The sequence below is a fragment of the Leguminivora glycinivorella genome, chromosome 23 (genome assembly GCF_023078275.1).
Source record: "Leguminivora glycinivorella isolate SPB_JAAS2020 chromosome 23, LegGlyc_1.1, whole genome shotgun sequence".
Taxonomy (NCBI): Eukaryota; Metazoa; Arthropoda; class Insecta; order Lepidoptera; family Tortricidae; genus Leguminivora; species Leguminivora glycinivorella.
In genome coordinates this window covers 8,813,547-8,836,502 of record NC_062993.1, presented here as the reverse complement: position 1 = coordinate 8,836,502, position 22,956 = coordinate 8,813,547, and the positions used below count along the sequence as shown (strand labels likewise).

Genomic DNA, 22,956 nt, shown 5'->3' with positions numbered 1-22,956 from the left:
CAAACTCGTTCTACCATGATTCACGGGCCGGCACTGGTATAGCCAAAAGTAAATGGCGATAACTACCAACTACAGATTTCGTTTACGTTAGTTTTATAAAACCAGAAATTAAAGTTTAATAGTTAACCTTAGGTACAAAAGTATGAACTGCCTTGCAAATTTTAATATTTCGTACTTTAGAAAACAAACATATTCCGGAAAAAAAATTGGATTGACAGACGGACAGACAGACGCACGAGTGATTCTTAAAAACTTTTAGGTTTTTTTTCAAGACAGAGAAAAAAACGCTTTTTTGCAACCCTAAGCAAAAGCGGTAAAAATTTAAAATTTGGTCAGGGAAATTTTCTTAAATGGTCATGGAAAGTCAGGGAAAAGTCAGGGATTTTTTTTTGGGTTTAGTAGTGGACACCCTGTAAGCATTCTCCAAAGCCTATAGACGCTTGCAACTCGAAAGGTTCTTAAACCGAGCACTCGGCATCATCAGCTCCGTCATTTTTAACCTCCGACGCAAAGCGATGGGGTGTTATAAGTTTGACGTGTATTTGTGCGTGTATCGTAGGCATCATAGCTCCCGAACGGATGAACCGATTTAGAATTAGTTTTTTTTTTGTTTGAAAGCTGAATTAGTCGGGAGTGTTCTTAGCCACGTTTCATGAAAATCAGTGCACTGACTCGGGGGCTTTTTAATAATTTTAATTTTGTGGTTACGATTCAACATTCTGCATGAAAACTACCCTAAGTTTGTACTAAATCGGCCTATTTTAAACAGGAAAGCATCGACCCGCCTGACTCACATACGGATCAAGCACCCATCCACCAATATTTGCAACATGTGTGGCCATAGCTTCGTCAGTGAAAACGGCTTGTACTGCCACAAACAACTGGCACATAGTACTGAGGTTAGTGTTTACTTAACTCGTTCTAGAGATTATTTTACAAGAATCTACTGAGATATTGCTACTAAAAGACCCATCATAACAGTATCTTCTTTTTAAGTTCTGCTATAATTTGCACTTGCGTATTTTATAAAATAATCACAATCGCACTTATAATATTTAGTTTGGGTGCAATTTATAATTAACTAATTTCGTTTTCTTTCAACTCCATCATTGCTAAAATATCTTGAACAGTTTCATGTGCTCTGCCTGCCCCTTTTTGGGAATACGGGCGTGAGTGTATATTATATGTATGTTATAGTATAGTTCATTTTGTAGGATCAGCTCTGACATTTTTTGGCAGGATCGCCATGTACGGCGTAGGTACATTTTGGAAAAAAGTTGGAATAACAATAAAAATGAATTAAATTACATCTTGAGCATGTTTTTCAGGAGCGTGACATAATGGAGGCAAGCATAGCGAACCCACAAGACTCGTTGTTCTGTGCTGACTGCAACATACAGTTCCTTAACGAGGCAGCCTTCGCTACACATCTAGGCAGCTCCAACAAGCACGCTACCACTAACTTGTAAGTATAAATAACTGAGGGCATAGGGCATAACTACCAACAACTACTATTTAAGCCAAACGATAATCTTAACCGAAGAGATGAACCAGGTTAATATAACAATGCCGATGCCCGCTCCAAGACTAAAATTGTACCGCAAAAATTACTACTACATGGCATGTTTAATTTATAACTCTTTACCAAAAGAAATAGCTGACATGGATTATATACAATTTTGTAAAAAACTGAATTTGTGGTTGAAAGAACAGTGCTTTTACTCGGTTAAGGAATTCTTAAAAGAAACTAACTGTATATTTAATAACTATGCACAATAAAATTATTGGCATCACAATCGAATTAATATAATGTAAAAAAAAATCTATAAGACGTAATGAATTTAAAGTAGGTACATATTCATCAAATCCATGATTGTAAATATTTATAGAATAGATGCATGTTAGAATGTAAGTAATTATTGTAAAATTTGCACGCCACAAGTTGGCAGAATTGTGCTGGATGTAATAATTTTATGTACGAGACATCTGTAAAAGCTGTACCGTGATTCCAGCTAAAAAAGATACATACATATACAACATTCATATTTCGTTATCTGCCTGTCTTGCTTTTACATATTGGAGAGACAGAGAGACAGATTTGAGAAGGTATTCACGGATTTGAGATGCAGCGGCACAGAGGAATACAGTGTTCCTAGAAAAAAATAGCAAAAAAGTGTATGCCGCTGAAGTTTTTTACTTTATGACGTCACGCTTTTGGCTTTGCTAGGCGTTCGCCATTGGACACTCGTTTTTTTAACCGACTTCAAAAAAAGGAGGAGGTTCTCAATTCGACTGAATGTTTTTTTTTTTCATCACTAAAGTCGCGCACGATAGGATTCGGAATGAGTATATAAGAGGAAGCCTGAAAGTAGCGCCAGTGACAGAGAAATTGAGAGGAAGTAGATTAGCATGGTATGGGCATGTAATGCGGAGGGATGAAAGCAATGTTATAAAACGAGTGGTAAATATGAAAGTGGATGGATACAATGGTAGTGGAAGGCCTAAGAAAAGATGGATGGAATGTGTGAACAACGATATGAGAGTGAAAGGTATTAGTATGGAAATGACGGCTGATAGAGAGAAATGGAGGAAGATGATCTGCTGCGCCGACCCCAAATAATGGGAAAAGGGCAAGGGAATGATGATGACTAAAGTCGCGCACGAACTTTCGGTGCTGACGGCAAAAACAGTGTAACGTATACGGTTGAGATATGCGGCGGAAAGCGCTAGTAACGTACAGTCAAAGTATTAAATATAGATGCAGACGAGGTGCCAAAAAAGTATGTACCTATCTACAACCTTAACCTATAAGTCGGGTATACATATTTTTGGCACTTTTTCAGTATCTGTATTTAATACCTTGGCTGTAGTCAGTATTTGAATCTAAAGAAATACAATTACAACAGAGTGGTCTAAACATGGAACAAATTAGCAGAAGACGTGATCTCAGCACTGAATGTCAACCAGTTTAAGAACCGACTAGATAACTATTTAACGAATTTTTCATCACACCCGCACTTTAAATGTGCTATTGCACGCGGGTAGAGCGTGAGTTATAGAAAAATCGTTCTCCCAAGGGAATAATGAAATTTCTTGTACCGTACTTAACTTTTTTACATCTATTTACATATTTTTTACATTGCGAGTGTCATGAAAAACATTGTGTGTAACTCGGGGAGTATGAATATTACTAACCCGAGTCTTTAAATCGCTCCGGCAAGCCGTCGCGATTTAACTTAATCTCGTTGGTAGTATTCAATTTCCTCCCCTTGTTGCACAATGTACTATAATTACTATAAAGAACAGGGGGGTTATCATGACGTGCTAAAGCCGTTCAGTTTAGGTTGAGAGAGAGGGACGGAGCTATGTAACTGCTATATCTGTGTCCCTTTCTCTCAACCTAAACTGAACGTCTTTAGTACGTCATGGTAACCCCCCAGATCTTAAGAAAGAGTAGTTGGATGCAGGCAATTATCAGTTGTTACAACTGCCCGCCTGATTAATACATAAATAAATAATAATAATAGTACATTGTGCAACAAGGGGAGGAAGTTGAATGTTACTAACGAGAGTAAGTTAAATCGCGACGGCTTGCCGGAGCGATTTCAAGACTCGAGTTAGTAATATTCATACTTCCCGAGTTACACACAATGTTTTTCATCACATTTGAGAGAAAAATACAGAGGAAATAGTCATAAGGCAAAACCTTCAACCGGCGGCGTTGCGACCAGTAGTGTATCTTGATCTACATCAGATTATTCATATTAAATCCATTGTTTTTGACAACAAACACTTTTTGAACGAAAACAAACACGAAAATACTGCCTATAAATTAAATGCAACGTCCAAAAAAGCATACAAATCATATAATTGAACTTATTTCTCATTTATTTAAATATTTCGATCTGTTGTACTCTCCGTTGCTAGGCAACGGTGGGTGCCTCGCGTACGCACGCGGTCAAGCGCGAGTAGAGAGCATATTGTCAGATTGTAAATTATAACAATTTATCTGAGTTAAATTTTACGAAATAAATGCAAAACACACTGAAATAATTGTAAAACATAAATAAAATGCATTAATCATACCGTATAATATATTTTATAGCTTAATAGTAAAATTTTGGTTGTGCAATAAAAATCCTTGGCAGATTGAAACATCCTTTGCCTGAAGTATTGTACGGATTGTATTAATTTTTAAAACTAAATCCATTATTCCCTTGGGAATAAAATAGTACATTATGCTTCAGTACACGTAGACGCAATGATACCTTTAAACAGCAAATGTGATGAAAATGTTATTTGTTGTGCAGGTCCATAGTGAAGCCCAACCGCCGCGCGGGCGCCGGCGCCGACGGCTCGCGCCGGCGCGGGCGGCCGCGCTCTTCAATAGTGAAGTCGGAGGTGCTCAACAACGGGACCGTCACTTCCACGTCTTGTGATCTGGTAAGTGCGTGCAGCAACCCTTTACAGCGTCGGTGGTCAACAGTGACTGAAGAAAAATTACCCACATACAAAAAAATTATGTATGAACCATAAATATTATAGATTTTTCAACACAAGCTTTTTTTACATCTTGCACTAACACTGACTGAACTAGCACGTTCGTAGGTTTCCGTAACAATTCGAAGGCAAATCTTTTCGCACTACATCTGTACATATAATCACGCCTGTATCTCATAAAGGGGTAGGCAGAACACATGAACTACTGTTTCAGTGCCACTCTTGGCAAAAAGGGATTGAAAGAAATCCAAATTGTGACATTGCAGTGGCTGTGTAAGAATGTCCTAAAGTAAAATTCATAATCCTACGGACTAAATTGACAAATGACTGACAGGTAAAATGATACCAGGAACAGCAAAATTAAAATAGGGAAGGGTATCGGCTCAGCCACGACATTGGTCTAAGCGCGACAGCGGCGAGCGGCGGCCATACATTGAAGCGAGACACAGTGATGGGACTTTTCATTCACACGTATGGCTGCCGCTCGCCGCTGCCGCGCTTAGACCAATGTCGTGGCTGGGCCGTAAATGTCGATAACAATATATCGACAAGTTGTAAAGTACATACAACAGACAAGTTTAAATAAAGAATAAAGTGTTTAAATGAAAGAATAGACCTTTAGTCTTGTAGCAGACTACTGTCAGTAAAATCAAGAATAAGTATTGTATATGAGTTTCAAATAAGAGGTACACATTTTGGTTTGTTCTATGTATCTTCGAGGTAGTGGATGGATACCATGCATTTTTACCCACTAGTTTTAAAACATAAAAAGGTTTCCGAGCCTGTAGGTAAAAAATAAAATACCATGTCCGACGATAATAAATTATCTGTCACGCTATGGCAAGTATACAATAGATATCTGTATAATTTTCGAATAATATTATTGCTGCTTCGAAATAAAAAAAATATCTCTAATTAGCGGTCTACAAACCTTTTGATCTGTCGAAATCACAGAAAAAGTTGGTATATTGATTAGCCGATCAAATTGCCAATTTCATTGTCCCGTCTAGGTGCACCTTAAATCTACGATATAATAATAATTTTAATATCGATAAGAACGACACTGGCCAAATTGTGGCAACATTCGTTCACACTTACTTGTCAATTTGGTCCGTAGGATTATGGATTTTACTTTATAATATTTATTTTCATCACTCATCAATGGTGTTATCACCCTGCATACTGATACGTAATGAGCTATTTTACCGCCCTATGGTAAAGTGAATACCTGGGGCCCGTTTCTCGAAAGGTACAAGCCTTGTATTACAAGTGCGCGAACTGCCAAATCGTATGGGTTGTCATGGAAACACACTTATAATACAAGGCTTGTACCTTTCGAAAAACGGGTCCCTGGGTGGGGCCTTCCACGACCTGTCAAACATTATAAGATAGCAGACAAATGTTCGAAATGTCAGCGTAGGTATTTCAATACATTAAGTTTAAAATTTAGTTATTACTTCGCGAGTGTGATAAAATACATTGTGTATATCACGGGCGGTTGAGGGATTACAAACTCGAGTTACTAAAGCCTTCGGCGTCGGGCTTCAAACAGCCTCTCGTTCGTAATCCTTCACTCTCCGCCCTTTATACATAATGTACTATAAAGACGTCTCTCTGGCGTCTTATTATCAAGTTTTCAGCTTGTACAATAAAAGCAAAAATTAAAATGGTAATAAAGTTCAAAATCGTACAGCAAACTTTCACCATAAGAGCTCTAACAGTCGAAAATTTACATCTAATAATAAATATGGCTTGCAGTTCATTTTAGATTTCATTAACTCTCAAATAGTCCTTACACCCTGGCGGGTGCTGCCTCTGCGTGTGTCCCATGATAAGGGCAAGGACAACATCCACTCGGTGTACCCCTTACATGTCATTAAAATGTCAAAAGGACCTCTACGCGTTGGCTTCGGCCCCGCGCACGCCTTTCTAAGGTCCAGAACACCATTGTTCATGTCATGTTGGTATTGTAAAATCTTACACCCATCTTAAAGGCCGGCAACGCACCTCCAACGCCTCTGGTGTTTCGGGTGTCCACGGGCGGCGGTGATCGCTTACCATCAGGCGACCTGTCTGCTCGTTTGCCTCCTATCCCATAAAAAAAATCGTTTTTTTTTTTTCTACTTACAGTGCGGTGAGCATATGGCGAACGACGTGCAAGCCCGGAAGCATTATGCGGAGCAACATCCCGGAGCTGAGTTCCTGAAACGATACATGTGTGATGTTTGCGGTCACACCACCAAGGTAAATATGCACCTTAAATATTGATATCATGAATAACATGATGTTTATCTATACTGCGATATTCCTAGCTGTTGCCACGTGTCTGGGAGTCGAGGGTCTTCTCAGGTATAGATGAAAAAAAACTAAGAAAAACTGACGGCCGGTCTGGCCCTGCAGGTCACTACCCTGCCTGCTAAACCGCGGTCCCGGGTTCAAATCCCGGTAAGGGCATTTATTTGTGTGATGAGCACAGATATTTGTTCCTGAGTCGTGGATGTTTTCTATGTATATCAGTATTTGTATTATATATTAAATATATCGTTGTCTGAGTACCCACAACACAAGCCTTCTTGAGCTTACCGTGGGACTCAGTCAATCTGTGTAAGGATGTCCTATAATATTTATTTATTTATTTAACTGATGTTGCTTGGTTCAGGTCTATTTCAAAAGTGGACGTACTTATTCTAGTTACACAGTTTTAAGGGATTCGCATGACGTTATTACTATTGATAATACCGCCACCTATCGGCGGTATTGGGAACTACATAACTCTCTTAATGACCTATATCGACTAGGAACATGCGATCCTTGAGATAAGCCATCTAGGATTCGGATTAGTATGTGAAAGTAATCGTAGATGGCGCTGTCAACAGATGACAAGTTGACACTAGCGATAGTGTAGCAAACGGCTATAGGGAACTTGACTGTAGTTAAAATAAAATATTTTATACCATGCACGAAATAAAGCATCAGATAATTATGAGAAAAACATGGACAGAAGTAATTTTTAAATCCAATTTCTATTTAATAAGTCAGGTAGAAACATATAAAGTAACTGAGTTGACCGTGACGTCACTTAATTAGATTTCATACAAATTCCATATTAACAAGTCTTTCAAATTCGTTTTAACAGATCTTAAAAAGAAGCTGACTTGACTAGGAGGCAAGTAGCCTATTGCAGGCGTGTCTCTGCCGAATCAGCGCCTGAGCATTTCTTTTTTTTTGCCACAAAATTTTATTTTATTGTTTTAGGGAATTTTAGGTCAATTGTACTCAGAATCACGAGTACTTTCAATCTCACTGTGAGACAAGAAGTGTCCCAGAATTTCCATACATTTTTGTTACTTTCCTCTTTTGTTAGGTACCCCATACAACATGTACGGAAAATGGTAACAAATAAGAAAAAATCGTATGGGACAATTTTTTTAACTACTAGGATTGAAAAGGCTAGTAATTCTGAGTAGAAATAGATTTTTTTTTTTTAAATATCACACTTCATAAAAGTGGCAAAAAAAAGAAATGCTCGCCTGCGTTTTGTTCTTTCGAGCGAGCGCCTGCTTTCCTACGTGCCTACGTTTATTAGTATGCGGCCTGAGTTCGTCATATTGGGCGTGCGGCGTGCATGTCAAACAATGGAAGCTCATACAAGTATCCTGATTCCACGCTTCATAGCGTGCACAAGGGTACACCGCCCCGCTAAACCGAACGCTGCGGACTCAGGCCTTAGCGCGTTTTCACATTATCCGATCCGATATCGGATCGGATAATGGATGTCGGACCGATATAGGCTACTTGCCTCCTAGTCAAATCAGCTTCTTTTTAAGAACTGTCAAAACGAATTTGAACGACTTGCTAATATGGAATTTATATGAAATCGAATTGAGTGACGTCACGGTCAACTCAGTTACTTTATATATTTCTACCTGACTTATTAAATGGAAATTGGATTTAAAAATAACTTCTGTCCATGTTTTTCTTATGATTATCAGATGCTTTATTTCGTGCATGGTATAAAATGTTTTATTTTTACTATAGTCAAGTTCCCTTTTCCATTCATTACCCCCGCCATCTTGGATTTATTCAAAACACTTAGGCCCTTATTCATAAACGTACTCTAAAGTTATCAAGCCGATAAAGTTCGTTTGTCCCTTTCCGACGTATTAGTGTGATAGAAAAGGACAAACGTTTATGAATAAGGGGGTTAGACATTTGCCGCATGATGTCTCGCGATGTGGCTCGCCCTGTGTACACTCGCCTATTTACACAAACACAGCTGTGAAATACAAAGTGCCAAAAATATGTATACAGAACTTTATTGTCTGGCACATTGTCTGTATTCACAGCTGCGTTGTTGACTGTACAGCAAAACAATATGAAACAAAATAAATATTTGGCTCCATGCTGTATACAGCATGCTGTCACACATCGGACACTGCCGATCAAATATATGAAAGAGGCGCGTTCCTACGCTCACAGTCTATGCTCGTGTAGGTGAACGCGTACCATGCTTGTATGAGTGAAATATGACAAGCCGATTGTTCGCGTTTTTGACAGGTGGTAACTGTGAGGTAACCGAGAGGGGGTGTGCGGCACTTTCAGCGGGGAGCGGGAGTGGCCATACTGTACGATAGTACTCTTTATTATACTGTGATGCTGTAGTGTGTGTGTCAGTGTTTGACGGTGTATGATTAGTACCAATAAATGTATCTATCTATCTATCTATCTATATGTTATTAATTTGTCAATGCACCGGCAGCTTATAGGTGATAAATGTACATCAATGTCCTGCATTTGTGTTTTGTTCATTTAAGAAATATTTATCAAGACTCAATGTTAAGGAGATTGAGGTAATAAGGTTGATTGGATAATTTTTGTCACTTCATTTAATGATACTACATGCCAAATACTGCTAACGTGTGTAGCCATTACACAAATCAATCAAGGTCACAGATATGGATAAGTCGAAACCAACTGTTACGTACAAGTACAATTGCTCGATAAGTATGCAGTAGTTAGATGCTTCTTTAAACATTAAGTAATTGTTAATAAATGAAACAGAAGAGATTCATTTATTGGGTTTACCCTTGAATCGCCGACAGACACTTGTTCGAATATTATTTCAAAGACAACGTTTCAAATAATTTCATTTCATCGACAGTTTATATCGTAGAACAATCAATACAAGTAAAATCAAACCGTAGGCTTTTATTTCGTAGATAAGTTATTCCAAGTATACTTTATATCGTGGTATTTCGTTTCGTGTTTTTACATTTCATTTTGTTTTACATTAAGACCCCTTACTCCTTAGAGCGCTCATCAATTTCACGAAACGGCCATCGATAGATGGCGTTGGCGCTCGGTACGCGAGCACCGGCAACTCAACGCGCGTTTCAACGCAGACACGAATAATCTTGATAGTTTTGAATTAAATTGCTAATAACATAATTTTCAATTTTATATGGGGACTCTTTATTTAATTTCATATTCATGGTATGGTAGTAGTAAATAAGGTATATGAATGTAGTAAAAGTATAGTATTAGTCTACATGTACATATATAAATTCAGGTTTCCTAATTGATTGATTCAACAACCAACACCGCTGAGCCGAAACTACGAAAGCTAGAAAGTCGAAATTTGTATAGATTGCATTAACAAAATTTCGAAGAGATAAGAATCGATTATGAAAATTTACACCCCTAGTAGAGGGAAAAAGGGGGTGAAAGTTTGTAGCGGGATCAATTTGTTTTTTTTTTTTATTAGGAAAATTTTAGTTAGGAACTTGAAATTAGAGAATAGTTTAATAGTGATTTCTGTTTTTTAGGGTTCCGTAGTCAACTAGGAACTCTTATAGTTTCGCCATGTCTGTCTGTCCATCCGTCCGTCCGTCCGTCCGTCCATCCGTCCGTCCGTCCGTCCGCGGATAATCTCAGTAACCGTAAGCACTAGAAAGCTGAAATTTAGTAACAATATGTATATCAATCACGTCAACAAAGTGCAAAAATGAAAAATGGAAAAAAATGTTTTATTAGTGTAAAGTGTAAAGTGGGGGCTGATTTTTTTTTTCATTCCAACCCCAACGTGTGATATATTTTTGGATAGGTATTTAAAAATGAATAAGGGTTTACTAAGATCGTTTTTTGATAATATTAATATTTTCGGAAAATTATCACAGTTATAGTGACTTTCATATTTTTATAAGAACAGCATGCACTTACGTCCAGAACAGTGACATTTGGTGCATTGGAACTGCTCATGATGTGTCACTTTTTAACCGTCGCCTCAAATCTGAGAGATTTGAGGCGAGGTTCTCAATTCGTCTGTATGTTTATTTATTTTTTTCATTTTTTTATGTTTGTTCCTCGATATCTCCGTTGTTACTGGACCGATTAAAAAAAAAAAATTTAATGTATATGAATACAGATTGGTCCCATTTTTCTCAGAACCCAGTTCTGATGATGGGATCCTGGAGTAATCGAGGGAACTCCTCGAATCTGAAAGGCATACGTATGGTGATTTTTGTGTTTTTAAAGGAACAGCATGCATTTAGGTACGGAACAGTGACATTTGGTGCAGTGGAACTGCTGATGATGGCCAGAACGGAACTTCTCAAATCTGAACGGCACGCTTATAGTGACTTTGGTATTTTTATAAGAACAGCATGCACTTTCGTCCAGAACAGTGACATTTGGTGCAGTGGAACTGCTGATGATGGTCAGATCTGAACCGATCTTCTCAAATCTGAACGGAACACTTATAGTGACTTTGGTATTCTTATAAGAACATCATGCACTTACGTCCAGTCCAGAACAGTGATATTTGGTGCAGTGGAACTGCTGATGATGGTCAGAACACTCAGAACCAAACTCTTCAAATCTGAACGGCACGCTTATAGTGACTTTGGTATTTTTATAAGAACAGCATGCACTTACGTCCGGAACAGTGACATTTGGTGCAGTGGAACTGCTGATGATGGTCAGAGCCGAACTCCTCAAATCTGAACGGCACACTCATAGTGACTTTGGTATTTTTGTAAGAAAAGCATGCATTTAAGTTCAGAACAGTGACATTTATTTAGTTATGTTTGTTAAGCATAATTATTGAGTTTTCAAGTCAAAGTTTGTCAAGCTTCGATTTCTTATAATCGGATTCATGAGGAATTGAGAAACTCCTCAAACCTTAGCGTTATACGTATATTGATTTGTGTTGCCATCAAATAATTAAAGCATTAAAAGCAGTTTTAAAAAATACCTACACATTTCTACATAATCCAACATTCGCAAGTAGCTTTCACCACAACCCGAAAGGCGGCGGTTTTTTTTCTTAAAAAATATTAAACGTTTTTTTATGGGATAGGAGGCAAACGAGCAGATAGGCTGCCTGATGGTAAGCGATCACTGCCGCCCATGGACACCAGAAGCACCAGAAGTGTTGGAGGTGCGTTGCCGGCCTTTAAGATGGATGTACGCTCTTTTCTTGAAGGTTTGATGGTCGCATTGGTCCGGAAATACCGCTGGCGAGAATTCATTCCACAGTTTAACTGTGCATGACGTGACCAAATTTGCAAAACGTTGCGTCTTAGAAACATTTTAAAGGGTGAAAATCAAAATATGTACACCGTGTCCAATAAGTTTGAATACAGCACAAATAGCCAATAAAACAAAATGAACAAATAGTTACTACATTATTATTATATTTTATGAATGGCACTCTTATTTACTACATTCACAACAAATGTTTTGGAATAACTCCAGCATTAGGGCTTGCATTCCGGAATTCCGGAATCTCGAAATTCCGGAATTTCGGACAATTTTTCCGATATTACAGTTCCGGAATTGAAACACATAATCTCGAAAATTCCGGAACTGAAAAAAGATATATTTTTGGACGAAAACGTATAATATCAGCCAGGCAGACAATTATGGTCGCGTGATAAATGATAAAACATCAGGCTGTCCCTATCGCACTATTTGTAAGTGCGATAGGGACGGCACGATGTTTTATCATTTATCGCGCGACCATGATTGCCCTGCTGGTTATTTTAAAAAACTACCACCGCGTCTATAAAAGATATGTAAATTCATTAAGTTAGACACTCCTCGGATTCACGTAGTGCCTATTTTATGACCAAAGGGTTGCATCCAGGGCTAGTTAGAGCGAGATAGTGTAGTTTTAACCCGCTAATATTATACCATTGTCACTTTCTGGTTTTGCTCTCAATTGTTTTAGCTAATAAGTGAAATATATAATCATTTTAAAGTAAATATTTGTTGTAGAAAGTTTTGTTCTGTGATAATTTAAAATTACTAGCCGGGAGTTGAGTGTTATGCTCGAATACTGAAGGACAATTAAACATAAATAAATAACATTAGGTACATTATTAATATTATTATTTTATTGGCGTTATTTATGCTCAATTTATTAGATCGAACTTAAATTTCAGTAATAATGTAAATTAATCGGTATTAAAGCGGCATAAACTCAAAATTTTACTTCTTTTCTCATAGCACTGAATATTTTAGGCATAAAGTCTTAAGGTAGCATTCGGAACCCAGCAGTCGCGACCCGGCAGCCGCTGCCCAGCGGCCGCGACCGGGTCGCGCCGCACCGCTTTGTAGGGATTTATATGCGAAAGTTTCCGACGCAAGCGACCGAGCAGCGCTGCCGGGGGTAGGGCCTACCGCTGGGCAGCGGCTGCCGGGTCGCGACTGCTGGGATCCGAATGCTACCTTTAAGTTCAGAAGCAAATCGTAGTATTTGGTATTACATTCATTCACAAGCATAACGTCGTAGTTACTTTATACACTTTTCACAAAGACGTGTGCATATTTTACTAAACTCTATCTAAGTCTATTACCACTTACCACAAAATCAAAAGATTTGAGAAGCAAATGTATGGAAAATGATGTATATAAAAGAATGATTTATTTTTTTACAAAAAATTAAGATGTAGGTACATGTCAAGAAATCATAAAATCTGTCTTTTTGGGCTAGCTTGGATATCTTTTGTCCCTACTCGAGTCTGATAAAGGTAATTCAATATTTCTTTTATTACAGTTATGCGAACAAGACGTTATGCAATTCTTGTAAATTATTACTTTTATATTATTTCGATGCTCAATGGATAAAAATTACTTTAACGTTGACCACTATCAGAAAACTGGCACTAAAACCTCGTTTGTATCGTTAACTGTAGTTCGAAATACGTTGCAAGACCAAGGCAAGAAGATTTTGGCGCAAAATGGGCTTTCCTGTGAAATTACTAAAATGAAAATTTCAGTGTTATATGCCTTTCAGGTACGGAGTTATTGTTTTAAACGTCGATTTATAACAAATTTCAGTTTAAAATTGTATTATTTCATCAAAAATCCACCAGAAAACCAAACCAAAAAAAATTGTTCAATTCCGGAACTAGTTCCGGAATTCCGGAATTGAAGTCCAATCTCGAAAACCAGTTCCGGAATTGAAAACCGTCCGATATTGCAAGCCCTATCCAGCATTAACTTGTTTACCAGCCTCAAACGCTTCTCAAACGGATCACACGCGGCACGCACCGTTTTCTTCACATTTCATCCCAAATACTCTCAATAATCTTTTTGAAATGATCTAGGTTTATGATTTTATAAAAATTTAGTCTTCAAAGCATGTATGACCATACAAAGTAGTCTAATACGCCTAAACCTGGAGGCCTGGGTGGCCACTCATGTTTCGGATAAAAAACTGCCAAATTAGTCTGAAACTAGGCTAGAATACCATTTGCCGAATGTGCTGGAGGTGCGTCTTGTTGGGACACATGATACTCATTCCCAAGCATCCTTTTTAACTTTAAGGCATTTTTTTCTCCAAAACCTTGGTTTTAAAGAAAAAAACGTTGATTTTAACGCTTTTATCTGTAAGTACTGAAGGTAGTTTACCTCGCTTACATACTGCATCCCACACCTGGGCCGATGGTGAGCTCTGGAACCTAGGCACATTTTTCTAGTTGCCCGGAACGTTATCTATCCTCGGTACCCATAATAGTTTATTTTGGACACGTGGCGTCTGTTTTATCACATACAGATTCTGCTTATAAAAAATAACTCGTCACCTGCGTGCCGAGCAAGTATTTTGTTGGCACTTTACCTCTTTGTTTTTCTTAGACACTTCGGAAATTTCATGAACTTTGTGCTTGTATTTTATTAAAAGAAATATACTCTTCAGTTTAAATAAGAATTTGATGGCCTGTGATCCCTATATCTTTAGAACTGAGGTAAAATGTGAGTATTCGGACTTATTGGACACGGTGTACATGTTCGTTCTAAAAGTAGCTGATCAAGCATCGTCGGTTTGGAAAGCCTGCGGTAAAATTTTTGCTCATTACTATACATATTCGATTTAAAGGGTTTTGAGATTTAGGAAATAAAACAACGCTTCATTAGATTTAATTTAATAGCATTATGTAATTATAATCTCAATGTAAGTGCAAACAGTCTTATTTACAATAAACTTAAAAGCGGAAACAAATATATGCAGAAAGAAAAAAAGAAGCTGTCAATACTGAATCCCCTAGGGTGGCTATGTATGAATAGCACAGAAAAGTATTAAAATAAAATAAAAACCGGCCAAAAGCGTGTCGGGCCACGCTCAGTGTAGGGTTCCGTAGTTTTTCGTATTTTTCTCAAAAACTAACCTATAAAGTTCAAAACAAATTTTCAAAGAAAGTCTTTGTAAAGTTCTACTTTTGTGATTTTTTCATATTTTTAAACATATGGTTCAAAAGTTATAGCGATTATTTCCGAAAATATGAAAAGTATCAAAAATCGATCTTAGTAAAACCTAATTCATTTTTAAATACCTATCTAACAATATATCACACGTTGGGGTTGAAATGAAAAAAAATATCTGCCCCCTCTTTACATGTAGGGGTACCCTAATAAAACATTTATTATTATTAACGACCTTCCAAATATTTATAATGAGCCCAAACATGATGGGGTTATGATGAGGAGAATAGCAGTTCTGTTGACCACCTCCTGACTCCATCATGAGAACTTGGACCTCGTCTAGTTCGATGGTGCTCGTCAGCCCAAATCTAATGAGCCCGAACATGATGGGGTTATGATGAGGAGAATAGCAGTTTTGTTGACCACCTCCTGACTCCATCATGAGACCTTGGACCTCATCTAGTTCGATGGTGCTCGTCAGCCCAAATCTAATGAGCCCGAACATGATGGGGTTATGATGAGGAGAATAGCAGTTCTGTTGGCCACCTCCTGACCCCGTCATAAGACCTTGGATCTCATCTAGTTCGGTGGTGCTCGTCAGCCCAAATCTAATGAGCCCAAACATGATGGGGTTATGATGAGGAGAATAGCAGTTCTGTTGACCACCTCCTGACTCCATCATGAGACCCTGGACCTCATCTAGTTCGATGGTGCTCGTCAGCCCAAATCTAATGAGCCCAAACATGATGGGGTTATGATGAGGAGAATAGCAGTTCTGTTGACCACCTCCTGACTCCATCATGAGACCTTGGACCTCATCTAGTTCGATGGTGCTCGTCAGCCCAAATCTAATGAGCCCGAACATGATGGGGTTATGATGAGGAGAATAGCAGTTCTGTTGGCCACCTCCTGACCCCGTCATGAGACCTTGGACCTCATCTAGTTCGATGGTGCTCGTCAGCCCAAATCTAATGAGCCCAAACATGATGGGGTTATGACGAGGAGAATAGCAGTTCTGTTGACCACCTCCTGACTCCATCATGAGACCTTGGACCTCATCTAGATCGATGGTGCTCATCAGCCCAAATCTAATGAGCCCAAACATGGTGGAGTTATGATAAGTAGAATAGCAGTTCTGTTGAACATCTCCTGCCTGACTCCATCATCATGAGAACCAGAACCTCATCCTGGTCCCAAAATATAATAATAATTCAAACTCTCAACAAACTTCACGTATAACTTAAAATCCAAAATCATATGAAAAGCATGTCGAATGCTAAAATTGCATAAGGTGTAAAAAGGATCAAGATTTGTTTAGTCGCAGTTTACGGCAATTCTCGGAACTATCGAGCTGCTTACGAAAGCTAGGTGCGCCGGACGATCAAACGCAGGTCCGTTGTCTTCGAGCGCTCGGCGCAGACTGAGCGGGCTCGCGTTAGCACAGTGTCTTTTATTCGAATTTTAGGTGTTTTAAAAACATATCTATCGACAGAAAGGTATGTCTTATATGTATGATTTTTTTCTTATAGGTCAATAAGAAGTTCTAGTTTAGGATAATATTATTTAAGAGTTACAAAAAATGCAGGAATCGCAGGAAAAATACATAATGTAAACCTCTTTTTATCGAATTTATGGGGAGGATACGGAAGGTTATTTATCCACCATTTCAAGTAAATCTTAAAATGTCAAAGTATTAGCTAACTCGTACAGGATATAAGAAATAGGATTGTGATCATTTATTACCCCAAATAACATTTTTAACAGCACAATCACGATTCTAAACGAGCTATCCCACTATGAAAATTGAAAACGTCTTCCGAAAAAACTGATTTTTCGGAAGTATAAAAAGACATATTTTAAAGTAGTACCAATTGACTTTCTAGCTTAAGATATGTACTTTTAGGAACATTATCATTTTTTTAATAATCATTTATAGTTTCTTTATAATTTTGAATGAAAAAGGTTCTATTTTGCAAAAAACGCTCGTCTTTAGGAATAAGGCCTCTTAAATACAAATCATTACGAATAATATTATTTCAATTATGTATTATTTTTTCTAAATTTCTACAATTTGTAAACTGTTTGTTTGGTCACAGTTCTAACCTAACCTAAACCTACTTTTAAAAAAGGTTCGTTGTTGTGTAGGGTAGCAGTTCTAACCTAAACCTACTCTATAAGACGTTTGTTTCTGTGTGATCACAGTTTTAATCTAACCTACTTCTGTAAACTGTTTGTTTTTGCGTATGGTCACAGTACTCACAGTTCTAACCTAACCTAAACCTAATTTAAAAGCCATTCGTTGTCGTGTAGGCCGCAGTTCTAACCTAACCTAAACCTACTCTGTAAGCTGGTCGTTTTTGTGTGTGGTCACAGTTCTAACCTAACCTAAACCTACTTTAAAAGCCGTTAATCGTTTTGTAGCATCGCAATTCTAACCTAACCTAAACCTACTCTAATATAGGATTCAAGCCGATGGTCATAGTTTAATTATGGACGTATGTGATGTGCCACGATAAAATCGACAGTTTGAAGTTTCCTAAGAATACTTAGAAACATTTATAAATGAGAAAGTTTTGTAATAATACGTCGAATAAATGAATTGCGATGTTTTGTAGTTCTGCTATTTGAATAAATAATAAATAAATAATAAATAAATATTATAGGACATTCTTACACAGATTGACTGAGGCCCACGGTAAGCTCAAGAAGGCTTGTGTTGTGGGTACTCAGACAACGATATATATAATATATAAATACTTATATACATAGAAAACATCCATGACTCAGGAACAAATATCTGTGTTCATCACACAAATAAATGCCCTTACCGGGATTCGAACCCGGGACCGCGGCGCAGCAGGCAGGGTCGCTACCGACTGCGCCAGACCGGTTGTGAAATACTTTGAAACGAATCAGCGATGAAAAAATATTAGTTGAATAGTGTTTATAATAACTAAGAAAATTTCAAATAAACAGTAGTTGAAACCAAATTACTCGAAACAATTTTACTCGAACTAAACTTTCGATGATTTGTTGTCGATGAAATGATATTCGATGAAAAGTTTGTCGGCGAAACAAGGGTACACCCATTTATTGGGCATTAGCGTATTGAGCATTGGTACATGGATTCCTCCATGGATAACTCCGTATAGACAGATAAAGTTTAAGAAAAAAACGTACCTCAGTACCATACAGAAAAAGGTACGGTGGGCTAGATGGCATTACACCTTTGGGGTACGCTCAGCTACATGGCGCTAATATTAATATTTGACATTTTCACACATATCGAGCTAAGAATATGGACCAAATTGTCAAAACTGAGGTTCAAAAGTTTTAAGCCTGTGTCAAGAGATGGCAGTCTATGCACTGTGAACTGATTACACATTTTACTTCGACAGTAACTCTCTATAATACGACCGGTCTGGCGCAGTCGGTAGTGACCCTGCCTGCTGCGTCGCGGTCCCGGGTTCGAATCCCGGTAAAGGAATTTATTTGTGTGATGATGATGAGCACATATATTTGTTCCTGAGTCATGGATGTTTTCTATGTATATAAGTATTTATAATATATTATCTATATCCTTGTCTGAGTACCAACCAAAAGTACAACACAAGTCTTCTTGAGCTTACCATGGGCCTCAGTCAATCTGTCTAAGAATGTCCTATAATATTTATTTATTTATTATTTATTTAATACTCGATCCTCTTTGGTTACAGCAATACGCGAACCTGATGGTGCACATGCGAACACACACGAATGAGAAACCCTACGAGTGTCCTCACTGCGACCGCCGCTTCAGCATGCCGAGCAACCGCGACCGCCATCTAGTGGTTAGTGATCTATAACAACCATAACTAAATAATGGGAGTGGGAGTAGCATGTTGTAAATCCTAGTACAGCCATGGACAGACATTTTATACCGTTTAATTCGTAATGGCTCAACAATAAGGCCTGATTTAGACGGCGTGCGAGCTCGCATGCGATTTTAGTTACATTGCGGGCTGTTGAGGTTACAGCCATCAAATACCGCAATGTAATAAAACTCGTATGCGAGTTCTAGTACCGTCTAAATGGGGCCTAAGAGATTGTGGCTGTACAATTGTCGCGAAGTAAGAAATAACAAATGTGCTATTTAGGTACTTTTGTCTTTTTACGAGGAAGGACTTGGCCGTATGTATCTTAATAAAGACTCGTTAGTGACTATCTGCGCCTTAAACACTGATCTGGAGAGAATACTAAACTGGACTAAATGTTACGGTCTCTCGGTAAACCCTACTAAATCCCAGGTAATAGTCATAGGTAGCTCAAAGCTTACTTCCAGGATTGACTTTAATTCTTTACCTGCCATTGTGTTTGATGGCGTACGGATTCCATTCTCTCCAAAGGTTAAAAATCTGGGTATCTTGATGGATCAGAGTCTTTCTTGGACAGCTCAGGTGAGTGAGGTTAGCAGGAAAATGTTCGCTGCGGCCGCATCTCTCCGTAGGCTTCGTAATCTCTTGCCTTACGCAACTAGGATTGCGCTTGCTGAATCTCTCTTATTGCCCATATTAGATTATGCCGACATTTGCTATATTGACCTTACGGAGGATCAACTCAATAAACTTGAGCGTCTGCAGAATCTTTGTATAAGATTTATTTTCGGCTTGCGCAAATATGACCACGTGTCTCACTTCCGTTCTCAGCTCAAATGGCTCCCTATTCGTCGCCGCCGGGACTCTCATATACTCGCCCTTCTTTTTGGCATTCTCTTTAACCCTGCTACTCCGCCTTATCTCAAAGAGCGTTTCAAGTTTCTCTCTTCTATCAGATGTTCTCAAACTCATATTCTTGCTCCCCCACCATCTACTTCTAAATTCTATAGCAACTCTTTTACCTTCCGGGCTGTACGGTTGTGGAATTCCTTACCAGTAGAATTAAGACTAGCAAAATCTCTTCCAATTTTCAAAAATCAGCTTAAATTATACTATCTATCTCTATCTTAAGTTGCCATTTTTATTTATTGTATTTATGTATGTATGTATGTATGTATTATGTGTATGTAAGGTATATTTATTTATGTATTCGGTATATATGTATGTGTGTTTGTGTTGGTTTTCTCTATATTTTTTGTTCTTGCACTGCCTGTTAACTTTTGTTTCTGTTCCGTTTTTCCAGCTACCCTAAGGTTGTCTGGAAGAGATCGCTTTTTAGCGATAAGACCGCCTGTTGTTACCTAGTTATACTCTCACTAAACATTCTGTATACATATAACATGTAAAATGGTGCAATAAAGAATATTTACTTACTTACTTACTTACTTAGTGTCATCGTCTTCAACCACCTTTTATGTTTATTGAAATAGTTGGCAGTGACTGCTCAAGTACCACAGACCAATACAACAAGACGGCCCTTACAGGGCGACTCGCGGTCACCAAGCATACGACAAATCAGGTTTATAAAAGTTTGAACGCGTGCGACACCGATCAGTAGCGCCCAAGTATACGACCCGCTAACAGTGTTCGTGTCCGCTCGGGAAAAAATCTTAAATAATCAAATTTGGTTGCAAACAATGGTCTCTTGTAGCATAAAGTGGTGTGGCAAGTCTTCTAACACTTCTACATATAAAAAAGATGGAATAACATTCCACAGTGAAGTCAAATTAATTGTTTTGTTGAATATTGTTTATTATCCGCGGAGTTCATTTATACTGGTCAATATGGTTGTACTGAGCGGCGCCGAAGCGCGTCCATCCCTTTTTGCCTAGTTAACAATGCGATATGCTATCCCTTTCACGTAAACGACTAGGGATGGGGCCATGTTAGTTTATGTCTGTTGCGGGAACTTCGTACTACCGTTCGTACCATGTGCTACCATTTTATGAAATATAAAAGAAAGCAGATTTGTAATTGTGAATAATTATCTTAACTAGGCCTTATTATAATTTAATTATAATATTATAATTTGTTGCAAAACAAATTCACCACAGTACGGGTACCGGTACCATTGTCTATAATAGATATGTCCCATCCCCATCCCTAGGGCTAATCGTAAAGGCGCGCCATTATTTGAAACGACCAATGGCAGCACCGTGCGCGCCCGCCTCACCCCGCAAGGATTGGTGATTTGCGTCTCGAACAATATCGCTTGCATTAGGCTTCTAGTGGGGTGTTCTGTGTCAAGTACATAACACGAACTATTGTTTTTTACTAAAAGTCATATTTCTGTACTTCCAGTTTTACCCACAATAATCACGATCCCACTATCTCCAGGTACACACCGGCGAAAAACGCTACCAATGCCAGCACTGCAACCGTCGCTTCACGCAATCCACCGCCGTCAAACTGCACATACAAACCGTCCACCTCAAGATCCCGTACAAACCGTGGGAGAAGAAAAACAGGAAGCGACGCAAGGAGGAACCGATTCTGGGCGCTGTCAGCTCCGTTAATGTTAATACCATGGCTCAAGCGATGTTGCCACAGCACAAACTCTTGTTGGAAACGCAAGGGGACTATTTGAACGCGTTTATTAGCTATACTGATGAATAAATCATGTAACTACCTATATTACTGAAAGTTTACTATTAATTCCACGGGAGAAGAAAAACAAGAAGCGACGTAAGGAAGAAGCGATTCTGGGCGCCGTCAGCTCCGTTAATGTTAATATCATGGCGCAAGCGATGCTGCCACAGCACAAACTATAGTAATCAACTAAATTACAATAGAACACAAGAAGGATGCGCTATCGAAGAAACATTAACGAGCAAAAATAAACTAAGTCAAAAGAATGAAAGACTATGGAAGCTAATTGGAGGCGGCTGTAATAAAAATGAGTTGGCAAATATCTAATGCCCAATAGTGTGAATGCAATCAATAAAATGTACACTCGAAATCTCTAATTGGAAAACATTATTTTGGTTACAATTAAAGGAAAGTGGGCCGTAGACATTGGGCCATGCCCTTGCCGGAATGCATGCAAATTACGCAGTCAGAAACCGGTCGTAATTTATAAGTTATAACCATCCGCTTGTATGGCGAGAACCCGCTCAACGGGCTCTCCGGTATCTGAGCAAAGTTCACGAGCCCTCCAGGCGCGTTCTTGGTTGCGAAAGTGTCAGTAAAAGTCTTTGATGGTCAAACAATACAACTTTATTTCATAAATTGGGACGTGTGTAAATAAGCGATATCTCCATGGCAATATAGCGCTCGACAAAGCTAGCGTAAGACATTTTGCTAGGCGCAATATGGCTTGAAATTGAAGTATTGTATAGCCACGAAGGTAAACGCTTTTTATATTGTAAATATTGTAAGAATGTGTGTGTCATTGAGCAGAAATTATGATAAGTGCTAGCAGCTATGTATTAAGTCTTGTATTCAAATTAATATCATTGCCTTAGTAATTTTATTCTAAATATACGATAATTATGTACTTGTGAAATGGTTTTCATTTCTTAATTTATCGTAAATCCCTTTATATCTATAAATATAAAATTGATAACAAAAAGGAGTAGGTAAATAACAATCAAATAGCCAACTGTCAATATTTATTTGTACATTCATTAAATTTAGGTTCAAATGTCATCAAGTAGGACACTAGGACCTTAGGACCCTTACCACGTAGACATTATAATATTCGGTGGCGTAAAACTCTTATTGCGTCTCCTGGCCATTTTTTTTTAAAGTTGTCCCCCCCCCCACTTTTTTTGGATTTGGAATTTTTTATGTGATTTCCACTCAGAATCGCGAGCTCTTTCAATCCTAGTAGGAGAAA

At 38.3% G+C, this 22,956-nt stretch overlaps 1 pseudogene; it reads left to right on the top strand.

Moving 5' to 3' along the window:
• The window catches only part of LOC125238303, a 38,098-nt pseudogene extending 15,486 nt beyond the window's left edge, over window positions 1–22,612 (top strand).
• The last annotated feature ends 344 nt before the right edge of the window (window positions 22,613–22,956 follow it).